Genomic DNA, 16,304 nt, shown 5'->3' with positions numbered 1-16,304 from the left:
GGGCGAATGCAGGCTTTCGCTGAAGCCTGGAGAGCGAGAGGGGTCGGTGCCGGCTCCGAGGGTTGCGCAGAGCTGCCTGCAGTCCCGGGATCAGCACAGCTCTGCGCGGCCACCGGGAGCCGGGCGTGAAGTCCCGCCCCGCTCCCGGTGGCTGCGCAGACCTGCCTGCAGTCCCGGGATCAGCGCACTTCTCCCCATAGCCAGCCCCACGAGCTCGGGGGACAGCGGGGAGGCAGAGCGCGCCTTCCTGCTGTTCCTCGACCTGGTTCTTCCAGCCCCGCACCTGGGGGGAAAATAATTTTTTTTTCTTTATTTCCCCACCAAAAAAACTAGGTGCGTCCTATGGGCCGGAGCGTCCTACGGGGCGCAAAATACGGTACTTAAGTGACAAGGCCCCTGTCATATAAATAAATTTGTCTGAGTAGTTCGGCAGCCTTCTGTCTCAGATTCGAACCCTCATTGGGCCAGAAGAACTGGAAGAGATAGGGAAAACAGCCCCAAATCTTACACCGGGGGCGCTTGGTACCACTCACTCTGGAATATGATGGATAAAATCATCCATAATTTGAGATTTCGACAAGGATCAGAATCCCCAGAGACTTTTCATAAGATTTGGCATTCTTTTAGGACACGTGCAGCAGAACCACCATTTCTCATCACAAACCTCGCAAATCTGGGACTAGACTTGATAATCTGATAATCGGGGGGCAACTCAGAGATGGGCGGGGTATAAATAATAAGATTAAAATTACTGTTCTGTAGATAACACTGATAGTCTTTACTTGGGCTTTGTTATTTCAACCCACATGCAACTGTGCTCATTGTACTTGCCTATTTTATAGTTTTGTTTCTCATCTTTTAATTTCCGTCTGGTGTTATAATGCTTCTCTCTGTTTTATATACCATTGCAAAATGAAATATTAATTTTAAAAAACTTTACCCAAAAAAGCCCCAAATAATTGGAAGGGATTCAGGGCATCATCCAGACTGACCCTGCCAGACCCACAACATCAGTAATAAATATAGCTGGGATACCTCAGTCAGTAAAGTGTAATAATAATAATAATAATAATAATAATAATAATAATAATACCCTGCCCATCTGGCTGGGTTTCCCCAGCCACTCTGGATGGCTTACAGCATATATAAAACCTAGTAAAATAATCAAACATTAAAAACTTTCTGATACACGGCTACCTTTGGATGACTTCTAAAAGTTGTGTACAGTGGTACCTCTGGATATGAACGGGATCCGTTCCAGAGCCCCTTCGCATCCTGAAGTAAACGTAAGACGTGACTGCGCGTCTGCGGGTCGCGTTTTGCCGCTTCCGCACATGTGCGTGATGTCATTTTGAGCGTCTGCGCATGCGCGAGCGGCGAAACCCGGAAGTAGCGCACTCCGTTACTTCTGGGTCGCCGTGGAGCGCAACCCGAAAATATTCATCCCGAAGCTACTTCAACCCAAGGTATGACTGTACAGTGGTACCTCGGGTTACAGACACTTCAGGTTACAGATTCCGTTAACCTAGAAATAGTACCTTGGGTTAAGAACTTTGCTTCAGGATGAGAACAGAAACTGCACGGCGGCAGCGGGAGGCCCCATTAGCTAAAATGGTGTCTCAGGTTAAGAACGGTTTCAGGTTAAGAACGGACCTCCAGAACGAATTAAATTCTTAACCCGAAATACCACTGTAGTTCTTTATCTCTTTGGCATCTGAAGGGAGGGATATTCCACAGGGAGGCGCCACTACCGAGAAGGCCTTCTGCATGAAACTCTTAACCTCAGGGCTGTGGGTTCGAAGCCCATGTTGTGCAAAAGATTCCTGCCTTGCAGGGGCTTGTACTAAATGACCCCTTCCAAATCTACAACGTGATGATTAAAAAATGGAAGAAAACACACATAGATATTGACAACACGTACGTTGGCCTGGACATTTTGCAGAGCAGAGTGTGTGCGTTTCACAGAGCACCTCCTGGGCTCCCCCTGACACCTCGCGCAAGGTGATCTGCTGCTGCACATGGTGCGCTCCGGAGGCTGTGACGGCTGCTGAGCGAGGGAAGGCGGCTGAAGCACTGATCCTATTATCCGCCTGCTGTCGCTGGAGAGAGCGACGGAAATTCTCCCATTGTGTTTGCGGTAATTGCTTTGCCTGCAGTCGGTGCAGCTTCAAAGGGAGAAGGCGGTCTGAACAGCCACAGGGTGCCCAAGCCGCAGGGTGAGAGGAACCAGCTGAAAATGCCAGGGCGCCAGCTGAGCACTGTTTGCTCATGAGCTGCGGTGTGGTGCTGTGCATGTAAGCAGGCTGCTCAGGCCTGGCCCGAGACGCTTTTGGCCCTCCCAGCTGCTGGTCCCCGCAAAGGATCCTGGGAACTGTAGTTTGTTAAGGGTAGCTCCATGAGGGGTGAACTACAGTTCCCAAGATTCTTTAGGGGAAGCCTTGGCTGTTAAAAGTGGTACATATCTGCTTTCAATTGTACGTACAGTGCACATGTGAGTTTGTAGTAGTTGTAATAATAATAATAATAATAATAATAATAATAATAATAATAATAATATATTTAAACCACACCAATCTGGCTGTGTTTCCCCAGCCACTCTGGGTGGCTCCCAACCGAATTAAAAGCATAATAAAACATCAAACATTAAAAACTTCCCTAAACAGGGCTGCCTTCAGATGTATTCTAAAAGTCAGATAGTTGTCTATAGTGGTACCTCGGGTTAAGAACTTAACTCGTTCCGGAGGTCCGTTCTTAACCTGAAACTGTTCTTAACCTGAAGCACCACTTTAGCTAATGGGGCTCCAGCTGCCACTGGGCCGCCAGAGCACGATTTCTGTTCTCATCCCGAAGCAAAGTTCTTAACCCGAGGTACTATTTCTGGGTTAGCGGAGTCTGTAACCTGAAGCGTCTGTAACCTGAAGCGTCTGTAACCTGAGGTACCACTGTATTTCCTTGACGTCTCATGGGAGGGCGTTCCACAGGGCGGGCGCCACCACCGAGAAGGCCCTCTGTCTGGTTCCCTGTAACTTCAGTTCTTGCAAGGAGGGAACTGCCAGAAGGCCCTCGGAGCTGGACCTCAGTGTCTGGGCTGAATGATGGGGGTGGAGATGCTCCTTCAGGTCTACTGGGCCGAGGCCGTTTAGGGCTTTCAAGGTCAGCTCCATACGTTGGATTTCCTTGGCTGCTACCAGGTGCTTCAGAAATATTATTTCCTTCTTCAAGAGTCTGTTTTGGCAACCCAGCCCAGCTGGCAGACTTGATGCGACATCTGACAGAGCTTATTCCGCCTCGCTGGAAATAAAAGGCCTATACGCGGAAGGGTTGCAGTCCAACGGCAGAGCATCTGTCTCACATGCCACGGATTTCAGGTTCGGCTCCTGGCATCTCCAGGTATGGAATGTGAATATCTGAAAACCCCAGAGAGGTGGACCAGTGATGATCTGACTTGGTAAATCCCTGGATTCCTAAAGCAATTAGGCTTATCCTAGGTCGGTGGTGTGGTGTAGTGGTTAGAGTGTCAGCCTAGGACCTAGGCTGACCTTGGGTGACCTTGCGCCAGTCGCTCCTCTTCAGCCTAATATTGCTGTAAAGGACAGGATCCGGTCCCTGTTCCTGATAAGCTGCAGATTCCAAACCTTTTGAGTTATCTCTTCGCCTCGAAACCTGTAAAGAAAACCGTGCAAAGAAAATATGAAGGAGGAAGACAGAATTAAGGTTATCAGTCTGTATATTGAGCTGCCTTAAGACTGTGTTATTGTTGTTGTTCTGCCCGGACACTGAGGTCCACCTCAGTAAAATTATAATTATGGAATAGGTAACGGTAAAGGGACCCCTGACCATTAGGTCCAGTCATGGCCGACTCTGGGGTTGCGGCGCTCATCTCGCTTTACTGTCCGAGGGAGCCGGTGTACAGCTTCCGGGTCATGTGGCTAGCATGACTAAGCTGCTTCTGGCAAACCAGAGCAGCGCACGGAAACACCATTTACCTTCCCGCCGGAGCAGTACCTATTTATCTACTTGCACTTTGACGTGCTTTCGAACTGCTAGGTTGGCAGGAGCAGGGACCGAGCAACGGGAGCTCACCCCGTCACGGGGATTCGAACCGCCGACCTTCTGATTGGCAAGTCCTAGGCTCTGTGGTTTAACCCACAGTGCCACCCGTGTCCCTCTAATTATGGAATAGGATATCCTTATTTTTATCGGAGAAATGTTGGAGGGTCTGTAGGGGAAGCCCTCTCTGGACTTCAATGAGACCCAAAGTGCTGCCCTGGACTTCCCCGGGGAGGAGAGGGAGCGAGTAAGCCCTGCGCTTCATAACTGATCACATGGTGCAGTGCGCATCCTCCATTTGAATGGCAATGCCCATCAATTTATTTATTATTAATGTTGCAATACATATATGCAATCTTTACATATGGATACATATATATGTATATTATATATGGATACATATACATTATACATATACATATACATATACATATACATATACATATACATATATATATATGTATATTATATGTGGATACATATACATATATATATATGTATATTATATGTGGATACATATACATTATATTTGTAAATCCACTTTTTCACATTTCATTATGTACCAACATTTATCCATTTCTTATTTCTTGCCCTGTGTCTTCCTTCCACCCGTGCGTGACTTCCTTGTTATTATGTACAGTGGTGCCCCGCAAGACGAATGCCTCGCAAGAAGGAAAACCCGCTAGACGAAAGGGTTTTCCGTTTTGGAGGTGCTTTGCAAAACGAATTTCCTATGGGCTTGCTTCGCAAGACGAAAATGTCTTGCGAGTTCCTGCGGGGTTTTTTCCTCCCCCCCTTTTCCCCAAGCCGCTAAGCCGCTTATCAGCTGATCCGCTAAGCCGCTTATCAGCTGATCCGCTAAGCCGCTAAACCGCTTATCAGCTGATCCGCTAAGCCCGCTAAGCCGCTAATAGCGCTAAGCCGCTAATGGGCTTGCTTCGCAAGACGAAAAAAACGCAAGACGAAGGGACTCGCGGAACGGATTCTTTTCGTCTTGCGAGGCACCACTGTAACTTTATTATTGAGATTGTAATTTTGTATCTTAATAATTAAACATTCAGTCTTATATATCTGCTTAGCTTAGTTTAGCTTAACTTTGTGAAATCAGTCTATACATATCAATACATATCTATACATATCAATAAACTCTTGTTGGAGCATCTTTTGGTCATGTATTCTTCTACACATTTCCATTCCTGTTTGAGATTTTGATTAGATAGCATTCTAATTGTTGACGTCATTTTTGCTAATTCAATCATTTCAAAAGATTTATTTTGCCAGTCTTTCAGTGTTGGTACTTCTTCTGATTTCCCCTCAAATTATTTTATTGGGGGACAAAGAGTGGGCTCTTATGGCTCCTGGGGAAGGGCTGGAGGAGGTCAGCAACAGAACACCTGCCTTGCATGTAGAAGTTTCCAGGTTCAGTCCTCAGCATCCCAGGTAAGGATGAGAAAGTGCCCTTGGAGAGCTGATGCCAGTCAGAACGGGCAATACTGAGGTCCATGGTAGTCTGACTCTGTTCAGAAAGTGGTGGTGGGGGATGAGTGTTCAGACCCCTGGGCTCTCACTTGTGGGGTCCCTCAGGGTTCGTCGTCTCCCCCATGCTTTTCAACGTCTATATGAAGCTGCTGGGAGAGATCATCAGGGGGTTTGGGCTGGGTGTCCATCAATATGCAGATGATACCCAGCTCTACCTCTCTTTCAAATCAGAACCAGTGAAGGCGGTGAAGGTCCTGTGTGAGTGCCTGGAGGCAGTTGGAGGACGGATGGCGGCTAATGGATGGAGGTTGAATCCTGACAAGACAGGAGTACTGTGTTTGGGGGACAGGAGGCGGGCAGGTGTGGAGGATTCCCTGGTCCTGAATGGGGTGACTGTGCCCCTGAAGGACCAGATGTGCAGCCTGGGAGTCATTTTGGACTCACAGCTGTCCATGGAGGCACAGGTCAGTTCTGTGTCCAGGGCAGCTGTCTACCAGCTCCATCTGGTACGCAGGATGAGGCCCTCCCTGCCCGCAGACTGTCTCACCAGAGTTGTGCATGATCTAGTTATCTCTTGCTTGGACTACTGCAATGCGCTCTATGTAGGGCTACCTTTGAAGGTGACCCAGAAACTACAACTAATCCAGAATGTAGCAGCTAGACTGGTGATTGGGAGCGGCCGCCAAGACCATATAACACCCGTCTTGAAAGACCTACACTGGCTCCCAGTACGTTTCCAAGCACAATTCAAAGTGTTGGTACTGACCTTGAAAGCCCTAAATGGCCTCAAAGGCCCAGTAGACCTGAAGGAGCATCTCCACCCCCATCGTTCAGCCTGGACATTGAAGTCCAGCGCCAAGGGCCTTCAGGAGGTTCCCTCCCTGCAAGAAGTGAGGTTACAGGGAACCAGGCAGAGGGCCTTCTCAGTAGTGGCACCCGCCCTGTGGAACGCCCTCCCATCAGATGTCAAAGAGAAAACTAATTACCAACCTTTTAGAAGACATCTGAAGGCAGCCCTGTTTAGGGAAGCTTTTAATGTTTAATAGGTTATTGTATTTTAGTGTTTTATTGGAAGCTGCCCACAGTAGCTGGGGAAACCCAGCCAGATGGGCAGGGTATAAATAATAAATTATTATTATTATTATTATTATTATTAGGCAGCTTCCTGTGTCTTCAGGAAAGGGCTGTAATTTGGTGGTTAGAGCATCTGCTTTGCATGCAGAAGGTGTCAGGTTCAATCTCCCGGTAGGGCTGGGAATCCTGGAGCTGCTGCTGCTGCCGGCCAGTGCTGGCAATACTGATCTAAACGGCTACACAAAACTTCCTGTGTTCCCCAGCTGAACTCATCATCTTTCCATACTACAGGGATGAATGCTGGGAGATGTCTGAAAAATAGGTGCTGGGGCTGATGCCTGGGAAGCAGCAAAAGCTTGCTTACGGTAGTAACCCTTTCCTCTCTGGATGCATGCAGGTTTTGTTAAGTTGTGGGTGAACATATCAGACGACACAGCAATTCTTCAAACAGTTCTTGTTTATTCACAGGCCAGAACAGAACTGAACTGAATGGTTCAGCCAGCCTGCTTATATAGAGCTCCACTACAAAGCAACAGTGGGATGTGGGTGGCGCTGTGGGTTAAACCACAGAGCCTAGGACTTGCTGATCAGCAGGTCGGCGGTTCAAATCCCTGCGACAGGGTGAGCTCCCGTTGCTCGGTCCCTGCTCCCGCCAACCTAGCAGTTCAAAAGCACGTCAAAGTGCAAGTAGATAAATAGGTACCACTCCGGTGGGAAGGTAAACGGCGTTTCTGTGTGCTGCTCTGGTTCTCCAGAAGCAGCTTAGTCATGCTGGCCACATGACTGGCTACACATGCTGGCTATACGCCGGCTCCCTCGGCCAATAAAGCAAGATGAGTGCCGCAACCCCAGAATCGGCCACGACTGGACCTAATGGTCAGGGGTCCCTTTACCTTTTTACAAAGCAACAGTAACAACTTTCTGTAACTATCCAATCACTGAACGTCACTTTCAATCCCTTATTTGCATAGGTGGACCTGAGTGAAAACTATCTACAGTATTTCCCTCCTGGCCCAGGGTGAGAACTTCAGTACATAACACGTTTAATACATAGAAGCCAACTCCTAGGGGTCAAGGTCCCTTCGGCTGCCCCAATAAAATATTTGGAGGGGGCAGCTCCCCCCCTTAATAGGCACTGCCATTCAAATAGTGTGCGTGTCTTGTGATCGATTATGTGGGGCGGGGCTTAGGCTTACCTGTCTCCCCCCAATATTTTATTCAAGTTGCGCCCCCTCTCCCCGTTTTAATAATATAAGGTCCCGGGGCTGAATGCTGCTGGAAACCAAACGCTTCCCTACCTGGCTGAGACCGGAAAGCGAACGGTTCCCAAACCAAAAGGTGCCGGGGCTGAAGGCTGGGTCTCCCCGGACTCTCTGCCTGCCGTGACCCTTTCCTGGCCGAAAACGGGCAAAAATCACCTTCCCGCCGGGGAGAAAGAAAGGTCCCGGGGCTGAACTGCGTTATAGTCCCCGCTTTCCTGGCTGGCTGCGTGGCTGGGCGGGTCCGGGCGCGGAGAGCTCCGCCTCTGCTTCCTTCTCCGCCTCGCTCGTCTTCGGGCGCCCGGGTTGGAGCAGACGCGGTTCTCTCGGCCGTCCTGGAAGCCCGGTGGCTCGGAGCCGCGATGACCCAGCCCGGGGCTACTCGAGCGGGGTAGCCGAAGCGCCGCCAAGCCGGCCGGGATTAGGAGAAGCGGGAAAAGGGAGAAGGAGGAGGAGGGCGCACGGCTCGGGCGCCTTGGAGAGCTCGCTTTTGTTCCGCTCCTTGGCGCTGCGGCAACTCCGCCGCCGCCGCCTGCCCGGAGCGCAGAGCCTCGGGGGGGGGGGGGAGAAGCAAGAGACGGGCCCGGCCGCTCCCCGTCCTTCCCCGGCTCTGGGTCCCGCAGGGCCGCCGCTGCGCGAGGGAGGAACACGGCAGAGTCCGGCCAAGGGTCGCTTGCGCCCGGCGCGCCTCGCCTCTCCAAAGGCACCGAGGCGCCGCCGCCGCCGCCGAGGTTACACAAGCGCGCCCAGGGAGCAGGAAGGCGCCGAGGCAGCCCCACAAGTGCCCGCCGGAGCCGGAGCTTTTCTCGACCGAGGCGAGCCAAGGTAAGCGCGGCGCCTCGCCGGGACGCCCAGGCGCGGTTTGCGCGCCCCTTCCCCAAAAACCGGCGCACCGGGGACTCCTCGCGCTCAGGCTTTTTGCGCGCTCGGGGACGTGGGCTAGGTTGGGGAGGGGGTGCTTTATGGGGTCTGTGGAATCGAGCCTTGTTTTCAACCCCGGTGTTAGTGGCTTGCCCTGGAGCGCATAAGGAGCGCTCCTTAACGCGCGGCTTGGATACGCGCAAGTGTGAGGTTCTTCGGGTTGCCAACTTGCCGGGGTGGTTCTGCTCCTGTGGCTTTGAGAGGAGCTCGGCTGGAGTAGCCTGCTAAGCGCTGGAGGCGGAATTGTGTCGGCGTAGCCACGGCGGCAAGGTTAAAAGTTGGCAACCCTGGGAGTGGCTGCGGATCCCATTTCAACTCCGTTCCATCTATGCAAGTTTGCTGGGAGGTACAGCTGCCTTCAGTGGGGCTTACTCCGAAGTAAGTAGGGCATGCAAAGGAATGCATTCTCAGGTGCATTTTCTGTTAAAGAAAACAGAAGAGAGATCACCCAACTTAGATTCCTGTATCTTGTTATTCCTTGCCCCTAGTCTTTGGTTTGTGGTGGGCTATATGCATTGTTTGTGTTTATGTGTGAATTATCCTCTCAGAGGGGGCCTGTACTGAAGATGGTGCCACCTCCCTTGAGTAAAGACTTCTTTTCATTCCTCTAAGTCTCTTGTGCTGTGTTAGTTGCAGGGGAGGTAGATGTTCATCAGGTGCAGCTCACCCACTTCCTTAGCCCCTCAACATCCCAATACCCTGATGGGGAAAACCTTTCCTAGCTGAATTTCTGCTGGGTAAAGGCATAGCAGCCGCACCATTTAAATGAAGGAACCGTGGCTCAAAGATCTCTGGCTCCTCATTGCCCAAATCTACAATGTAAGTGCTTTGGGGCTAGGACTTGTTGTCTCTGACCACATCTGTTCTGTACCTTTAAAGCACTATGCTACTGCTTTAAGCAGTCATGGCATCCCCCAAAGAATCCTGGGAAATGTAGTTTGCTGAGGCTATGGAGAGGTGTAAAGAGACCCCCTATTTCCCTCACAGAGCTATATAATTTGCAGAGGGGTTTAACCGTCAGTCCCTGCTCCCAGGTAACTCTGGGAATTGTAGCTCTTTGGGGAATAGGGGTCTTCCACCAATGCGTACCACTCTTGACAAACTACACTTCCCAGAATGCTTTGGGGGAAGCCGTGGCTGTTAAAGTGGTAAGAGGGCTTTAAATATTATGGAGCAGCTGTGGCCTCTGTTTATGCTACCGTGAAGCAGGGATGAATGGAGACTGGACTCTGTTGGTTTACAGCAGGAACAGAACTACGTTCTCCCACCCAACTTGGCAGCTGAAATGAAGTGATGTGACTAGGAGTGGATTTTGCATGTGTGTGAAAGGCCTGTGAGCTCATCTCCGCTCTGAAAGCAAATTCCTAGGGTTCAGGAGGTGCTTTGGCCACACCCTGTTCTTTCCTTCTAACTGTATGGCTGCTTCCAGGTGATCTGTGCATTGTGTGTTTATCCTGATACGTTCGCAGGGAGGTTAGACCAAGTTGCGTCAAACAAGTGTTGTTCCGCCTTTTTTGCTGCATTTCCCCTTCACTTCCGTCATTGCAAAAAAAGAGAAAGAAAGTACGATCTTTTTGTGGAGGCAGCGGCGTAGCGTGAGTTGTCAGCACCCGGGGCAACGCAAGTAATTTGCGCCCCCTAACCCGGGGCAAGGCAAGTAATTTGCGCCCCCCCTAACCCCTAACCTGCGAGTTGCCGCTGGCGCTGCCGCCCAAACGACGCCGCTTGCCCGGAGGAGGAGGGGGGCAGAGAGGCGAGGAAAATGCAACGGCCCAGCAGCTGCAGCAGCACCGGCGGAGGCGGGGCTGTGAGGAGGGGCTGCCTGGTGCGTCCTCCGCGGCGAGCGCTGAGAGCCGCTGCCTGCCGGGCGCCTTCAGCCCGGACGCGCGCACAGCTCGTCGGTTCTGCGAGACATGCGGCTCCGCTACAGCCTGCGCCCGAGGCTCTTCGGCGACTCCGGAGGCAGCGAGCGCGCCCTCCCCAGATGTTGCGCCCGGTGCGGCCGGCCCCCCTGGCACCCCCCACGCTACGCCACTGTGTGGAGGGAAGCAGGTTTGTGTGCGAGGCCTCCCAGTCAACTATAACTGCTCAACCCGACTGTCCCACTCTGTGATTGGTTCCTTGCCCGCCTCCCCCTGCCTTGAAAATAACAACAGTCTGGAAGCCCCCTAACACCTTTTGCACCTGGCTGTGCATGGGTGGTATTTGTTTGTTGATTTATTTTTCTATTTCTGGCCTCTCTTTTGTGCTTCACCCCACAATCACCTGCCCAGGTGGGTTACATAAACTGAAACGCAGTCACGAAATAATAATCAACAAATGGGAAAATGGAAACGTTGGGCTTCTAGCAAAAATTGCGAAGCAGATCGGACGAGTGTGAGATCCACTCATTCTTTTGGTAAAGGACCATGTGTCAGGGATATGGGAGCTCAGGCCTTGTGGCCCTCGAACCTCTCTGAGGGCCACGCTCCCTTCTCAGCCTTGCCTATTCTCTCCACAGAATTTCTCCAGTGTTTTCTCTTGTCCTTGCGCTCTGAGGGTGATGCTTCTTGTTTGCCTGGATGGAGAATAGAGATGGATGCCTGAGAAAATTTGTTGCTCCTCCCACTTTTGCTTCTAGCCCTGCCCACCTGCATGTGGCCCCTGAAAGCTTGCCTAAGAAGGAATGAGGCCCCTGGGCTGTGAAAGGTTTCCCACCCCTGTATTACACTGGGAAGTCCGTTCTGTGATTAGTTCATACGCCTCCCTCATCTTCCTGCTCCCTTCTGCCAAAGTGTTTTGGAACCGGCTTGCCATTAAAACTGATGCTCAGCATGTCCAGGGTTGTAGCGGAATGTGTATTTTTGAAGTTAATGTTTCCCCGACGTCTTGGACGAGCGTCTCTTGGCTCGCTCAGCCGACTTCGTTCCGCTCATGCCATAAATCTCTGCTTCACTTAATTTAGGACGGAACTATTTGTCTCTCTTCTCCCCCGGCACTCCCTGGCCGAATCTGGACAGGAGAGGTGGCTGCGATGGTCTCACCCTCTACCCCAAAGGCCACATCTGCCTATAGTGTTTCCGCAGTGACCTGTGCAAATCCCTCGTGGGAATTTGCACAGACGTCTTGAGGCAAATGTGCGATCATCCTTGCGGGGAGCTGAGGTTTCCATGCCAGCGGGAATATCCCAAGCTCAAAAGAGATCTCCCTTGACATTTGTTAGTGCAATTTATTTTCCTGTTAGCTACCCTGTCAGCCTTCCCCAACTTGGTGCCCTCCAGATGTTCTATTATCTATCACCTCGATATCCCAACTTTCCCCCAAGGACCTCAGGGACGTGGTTCTGCCTCTCCCCTTTCCACCCCCTCACGACAATCCTGCGAGGTAGGTTAGGCTTAGAGGCAGTGTCTGGCGCAAGGACACGCTCAAAGAGCTTTCTATGGCTGAGGGAGGATTTGAAACCTGGTCTCCCAGGTCTGAGTCGGACACTGCCCTACACTGGCGCTGTTGTTGTTTGGAACTACGACTCCCACCGTCACCCTGAACCAGCATGGCTGTGTGGTGCCAGCACTGTTTGAAACTGTTGTTGTTGTTTAGTCGTTTAGTCGTGTCCGACTCTTCGTGACCCCCTGGACCAGAGCACACCAGGCACTCCTGTCTTCCACTGCCTCCCCCAGTTTGGTAAAACTCATGCTGGTAGCTTCCAGAACACTGTCCCACCATCTCGTCCTCTGTCGTCCCCTTCTCCTTGTGCCCTCCATCTTTCCCAACATCAGGGTCTTTTCCAGGGAGTCTTCTCTTCTCATGAGGTGGCCAAAGTATTGGAGCCTCAGCTTCAGGATCTGTCCTTCCAGTGAGCACTCAGTGATGATTTCCTTCAGAATGGAGAGGTTTGATCTTCTTGCAGTCCATGGGACTCTCAAGAGTCTCCTCCAGACCAGAATTCAAAAGCATCCATTCTTCGGCCATTAGCCTTATTTATGGTCCAGCTCTCACTTCCATACATCACTACTGGGAAAACCATGGCTTTAACTAGATGGACCTTTGTTGGCAAGGTGATGTCTCTGCTTTTTAAGATGCTGTCTAGGTTTGTCATTGCTTTTCTCCCAAGAAGCAGGCGTCTTTTAATTTCGTGGCTGCTGTCACCATCTGCAGTGATCATGGAGCCCAAGAAAGTAAAATCTCTCACTGCCTCCATTTCTTCCCCTTCTATTTGCCAGGAGGTGATGGGACCAGTGGCCATGGTCTTCGTTTGAAATTAGCCAGGCGCATTTTGCACCTGCCTTTCCACCCAGGAGCCAGTGGCTGAAAGCCGGTTGGAAAACACGCCTGGCGAATTTCGAACACAGCTCCAGTGTTAACCTCTGCTCCCCCCCCGGCCGCAGCGTTTTGTGAACATCAAAAATTTTGGTTTGCGTTTCTTTTTAAATTTCTGCTTGACACCTAAGTAGAACTTAAACTTTCCCAGATTTCTTTGGGGGGTGTTATCTGTACAGATGTCTTGGACCGCCTGATCAAGATTAATGGTACCTCATCAGCTTAGCCAGGAGGAGTGGGCTGGGTCAACGCGAGCAATTAAGAGCCTTTCCTTAATGTCTTAATAAGCCTGATGGCTTGGACAAGCTGATGGCACCATGGAGGTATTGCAGCTGAAAGCGCCTTCAGATCTGAGCACTTCTCTCTCGGGGCAGGAGGGAGGGAGATGGTGGCAAAAGGTGGGACCTGGTTCTGCGGACGGTGAAGGGATGCGATTTATGCCAAAGCCCCCTCCGGAGCAGAGGAAGGCAGCTACTCCAGGCTTCAGGCCGAATAATGTTGCAAGGAATCACTCTTTTAATGTGGCAGCCCGTGTCCCTCTGGAACTCCCTGCCTCTTGATATTACGCCTGTGCTTTTATTGCCCTGGTTTCGATGCCTGCCAAAAACCCCATCATTTGGGCAAGCCTGATGTTGCATGCTGTTGTATTGTGTACACCAGTTTCTTCTTTTGAACTGTCAATTTTATCTATCTTTTGAGCTCCCGCCCCCCCGCTGTCATACTGGCAAAGAGGTCGTCTTTAGCTTGCTTTAAAGAATCAGCTTGCCTCTTCCGCAACAGGACCCCTTTCCAGAGAAATTGGGCAGCCAGGCTTCAATTGCGGGTGCCTGTAGCTCGCATGCCCTCGACGCCTTGCGTATTATTTCCACTGGGGGTTTCCGAGCTTGCCTGGGAGCCGTGGAGCGAGCGAGGCGAAGGGATGTGCTCAACTCGCCCTGTAATGGATGGAAAAAATCCTATTGACACGGTGGATACAAAGGGTTGGGAATGAAGCGTTCCCGAGCTGTCCAAAGGAAATAAAAGAAATCAGATTAATGAGCAGAGGTGGAAAATTAGGAGGGGTCTGTATGGAGCTGCAGAAAAAAAATTGTGGCAATGCCTTGCCTTCTACTCAGGATCCCTTTTCTCATCTGCTCTAAGCCTGTCCTTAAATAACTGCAAGGTGGCGTCGCGCAGCGAGGAAGAACATTGAACTGTGAGCTTTTAAATCCTCACTTCGGCTAAGCAGAGATTTCCGCCTGCTGGGTGGCCTTCGGTAACTGCTCTCTTTCAGCCTTTTGACCCCCGTTCATCCATCAGATGGGTGTGAAACTGGACTACCTGATACAGGCATTTAAAAGGTGGCGGAGGACTTGGGAAATGGCTTTGAGCTGCCTACAAATGGGCTTCCCTGTAGGGGAGGGTTTGGGATACAGTGCTAGAAACTCGGATATATATAAGCTCATTGTCAAATGGCGCCTTAATCCTAGGTTACGGAAGCCACAACAGAATGTCTAGGTGCTATATATATTTTTTTACAATGAAATTTATCCCCCTCCTTTTAAAAGTATATCTTTATTGATTTAAAATAAATACATTTATGGGAAAACAGACAAACAAGCATATAATCAAACAAACAAATAATGGAGAAGTCAAACAAACAACCACAATATAATTTTAATTTCCTTCTTTATAAGTTTTATAATTGATTTCAGTATCGGGAGTATAAATGATGCTAGTTAGACTGATTTGTTGTTTCCTACAATGAAATTTAGTATTGTAATTATTATTATTATTATTACTTTCATTTCTATACCGCTTTACATTTTAAAGAATACCAAAAACAATTTGTGACACGTAAAAACACATCAAATCAAGCAATCCTGAATAAAACAAATTCAAGCTTCCAGGAAAATATTTCAGATCTTTCTCTGAGTGACCTTTTCCTTTCCCCATGTTTACCTACTTAATTTATAGGGCTGCACCATGGCAAAACGACTCTGGGAAGCCCATATGGTGTAGTGGTTAGAGTGTTGCACTCAGTGGCGTAGCGTGGGTTGTCAGCAACCGGGGCAAGGCAAGTAATTTGCGCCCCCTAACCCGTGGATTTGCGCCCCCTAACCCTAACCCCCAGATGTTGCGCCCGGTGCGGCCGGCCCCCCCTGCACCCCCCATGCTACGCCACTGGTTGCATTAGGACCTGGGAGATCCGGGTTCAAATCCCCACACTGCCCTGAAGTTCACTGGGGAACCTTGGAATCAGTCACTGCACCTATCTCACAGGGTCGTTGTAGAGATTAACTGAGGAGAAAAAGTTTTGATATAAATGCAATCAATAATCTCTTCTTCTGACCTGCTTAAGAAAGCTGGAGGGGCCAGCCAGGTGGAGCTGTCAGTTGCCAACCTGCCAACCCAGAGGTCTCGACGTGGTCACAATTGGACCCACACCAGTCGCAAAATGCGCCTAGCGCCTGGCTAATTTCTAACACTGTTGGGGAACCTATGATCAGTATTAGAATTCAGCCAGGTGTCAGGAGTGTTTTGCTACTGGCGTGGGTCCAATTGCGACCACGTCGTAATCTTTGGGTTGGTGAGAGAAGAAAGCAAAGTGTCACTTAGGGAAGGACCTGAAATATTTTCCTTGAAGCTTTAATTTGTTTTATTTGATGTTTTAATGGGTTGTAAACCACTTTGAGATTTTCTTTCTTTCTTAGAAAGCAGTATAGAAAAAAAAAGCAGTATAGAAATAATAATACAGTCAAACCTCTGGTTACAGACGCTTTAGGTTGCATTTTTTCGGGTTAAAAAGGTAAAGGTCCAGTCATGACTGACTCTGGGATTGCGGCGCTCATCTCGCTTTATTGGCCAAGGGAGCCGGCGTACAGCTTCCGGGTCATGTGGCCAGCAGGACTAAGCCGCTTCTGGCGAACCAGAGCAGCGCACGGAAACACCGTTTACCTTCCGCTGGAGCGGTACCCATTTATCTACTTGCACTTTGACGTGCTTTCGAACTGCTAGGTTGGCAGGAGCAGGGACCGAGCAGTGGGAGCTCACGCCGGGGCAGGGATTTGAACTGCTGACCTTCTGATTGGCAAGTCCTAGGCTCTGTGGTTTAACCCACAGTGCCACCCGCATTTTTTCGGGTTACGGACCGCCGAAACCTGGAAGTACGGAATGGATTACTTCTGGGTGTCGGCCGTCGCGCATGCTGCGTGTTGTGAATGCTGTGGGTTGCGAATGTGCGTC

At 50.3% G+C, this 16,304-nt stretch overlaps 1 protein-coding gene and 1 long non-coding RNA gene across 3 annotated transcripts in view; one reads left to right on the top strand and one right to left on the bottom strand.

Annotated features, from left to right (window-relative positions):
* Positions 1–2,542: 2,542 nt before the first annotated feature.
* Positions 2,543–8,042, bottom strand: LOC310705426. The gene is made up of 2 exons (XR_014525269.1): positions 7,902–8,042; positions 2,543–3,663 (listed from the first exon to the last, which is right to left on the bottom strand). It is a non-coding gene; the product is annotated as an uncharacterized lncRNA (long non-coding RNA).
* A 77-nt stretch (positions 8,043–8,119) lies between these two features.
* The window catches only part of GDPD5 (glycerophosphodiester phosphodiesterase domain containing 5), a 168,423-nt gene continuing 160,238 nt past the window's right edge, over positions 8,120–16,304 (top strand). For both annotated transcript variants that reach the window (XM_083499662.1, XM_083499661.1), the window contains exon 1: positions 8,120–8,687. The gene's annotated coding sequence lies outside the window, so the exon portion shown is untranslated. The remainder of the gene's footprint in view (positions 8,688–16,304) is intronic.

The sequence above is a fragment of the Podarcis liolepis genome (assembly GCF_965112155.1).
Source record: "Podarcis liolepis genome assembly, chromosome: 4".
NCBI classification, from domain to species: Eukaryota; Metazoa; Chordata; class Lepidosauria; order Squamata; family Lacertidae; genus Podarcis; species Podarcis liolepis.
The sequence above is the reverse complement of the archived record's forward strand: the minus strand, read 5'-3'. Positions and strand labels throughout refer to the sequence as shown.